Raw genomic sequence first — 1,836 nt, 5'->3', positions numbered from 1 at the left:
TAGTCCCTCTGTCTCGAGGCGGGAAGCGGCAATCAGCCTTTCCCTGCTTAGTTGTACAGAGCTCCACGAGGGGGCGACCAGAGCCCACGTGCGACCGCGTCCTTCTCTCTCTAAACTACAACTCCCAGGCGGCTCGGGGGTCCCGCCCGCTTTGCTCGGCCTCTGTTGGTTCCAATTGGCCGCCGCGGGAGGGGGGGGGATTGGCGGTCTCCAGGGCGACGGGAGGCGCTCGGGGCATCTAAGGCGGGGAGGCGGGTCCGCCCCCTATTGTGTAGCTGCGAGAGCAGAGCTGTACTGTGCAGAGCAGGTGAGGGTTGGGGTGTCCTGGGGGGTAGAAATGGGGTGCCGACGGGGACAAGGGGGGCCGCGTAGAGTTGAGGGGGGGACGGGGGAAGCGGGAGAGCTCTAGAGAGAAGTGAAATTATCTGGAGGAGCAGAACTAGGGTAGTTCTGGAAGCGAAGTGGAATTACTGATGGGTGAGCGGGGGGTTCCCGAGATCTGGAAGAGTATTAGAGGTAATGTAGGGGGACTTCTTGGCGGGTTCCAAAAGAAAGACGTTCCAGGAGCCAGAGAATGCGAGGGAAAAGAGAATCGTTGTGGTTGACTATCAGAAGTGTATTGTGGGCTGAGCCCGGGAGAATTGGGGGGTAGGGGATTCCCGGGAGAGCGGGGGGGGGGGGGGTGGGGGGGAAGTGGGAATTCTGGAGGAGGCCAGGCAGAAGTGCTTTTGAAGCGAAGACCTGCTGCAATTGGAGATTAGGTGTGTGAGAAGCTGGAATTTTGCAGACACTGTGAAAAGTGTATGTCTGGGATGGGAGTCCTGGAAGGAGGAAGAGTGCTGGCTGGGAAGACCGGAAGGACCGAGGATGGGTGGGAGGAAGAGTTGGAAGGGTTCCAGGAAAAGTGGGGTAAATTCTGGGGATACCTCGGGCAGCAGGCATTCTTGGTAGAATCACCAAGACTCTTGGTAGAGCCAGAAAAGAATGGCTTCTATATGGTACAATCTGAAGGTTTTCTAGGGAAATCCAGGAGAGCTGACTGAGTGCAGCAGAAGGCAAGGGGATTACCAGGAGTCAGGCATACAGAGATGTTATGCAGAGAGGCAGGGATGATACTGCCCTGTGGAGGGTGTTTTGCAGAGAGTGCTGAATTGTGGGAGGCCGAGAAGAGGGTGGAGGCCGCAGAGCAGAGTCCACTTGGGTTTGCCAGCCCCAGGTCAGGGCTCTTTGGCCCTTTGTGACTGTCTTAGACGCTGAGGTGGTGCTGCAGCTGCTGGGACTGCCTACCCTCCATGCTCCAGGGTTCTTTTTGTGTATCGTAGGGACTCCAAAGCATTTTTGGTTTCTTCCAGATCGTGCCTTTAGGGTTAGGGAAGGAAGGGCCTGGCAAATCCTGGCACCCCCAGGATACTAGAGAGGAGTGTGTGGGAGTAATTAGGGCGAAGCACTAAGTCAGGGTGTCTGGCAGAGGGAAGGTTCTCTGGCAGCATCATGAAGAAAGTGGCTACAGTTGCCAGCCCGGATCTGTCCAGACCTGGAGGATGGGGCCTCCCTCTCCTACCCCCCAGCCTCCAGCAGGTGGGGAAGGCAAGCTCCTCCTCTCCCAAGCCCCTGACTCATTGCCAAAAGCAGTGTGGACAGAGTGGAGACTGTCTCCAGGCTCCAGGGCTCCCCACAGAGAATGGGGAATGGGGTGAGGAATTGGGTGTGGGTGCTCTCTACTGGGTAAGGGGCTAGATTCTATCTTAGATTTGCTCTAGACTAGCTATTTTCTTCTGATCAAGACCAGGAGAGAGAGAGAGAGAGAGAGAGAGAGAGAGAGAGAGAGAGAGAGAG

At 56.7% G+C, this 1,836-nt stretch overlaps 1 protein-coding gene across 1 annotated transcript in view; it reads left to right on the top strand.

The window, feature by feature from the left end:
- The first annotated feature begins 283 nt into the window (after nt 1–283).
- The window catches only part of Igsf9 (immunoglobulin superfamily member 9), a 16,562-nt gene continuing 15,009 nt past the window's right edge, over nt 284–1,836 (top strand). The window contains exon 1 of the mRNA XM_028785710.1: nt 284–307. The gene's annotated coding sequence lies outside the window, so the exon portion shown is untranslated. The remainder of the gene's footprint in view (nt 308–1,836) is intronic.

This window comes from Grammomys surdaster, unplaced genomic scaffold (assembly GCF_004785775.1).
Source record: "Grammomys surdaster isolate TR1022 unplaced genomic scaffold, NIH_TR_1.0 125341, whole genome shotgun sequence".
NCBI classification, from domain to species: Eukaryota; Metazoa; Chordata; class Mammalia; order Rodentia; family Muridae; genus Grammomys; species Grammomys surdaster.
Note: the sequence above shows the minus strand (reverse complement) of the source record. Positions and strands in the feature narration are given on the sequence as shown.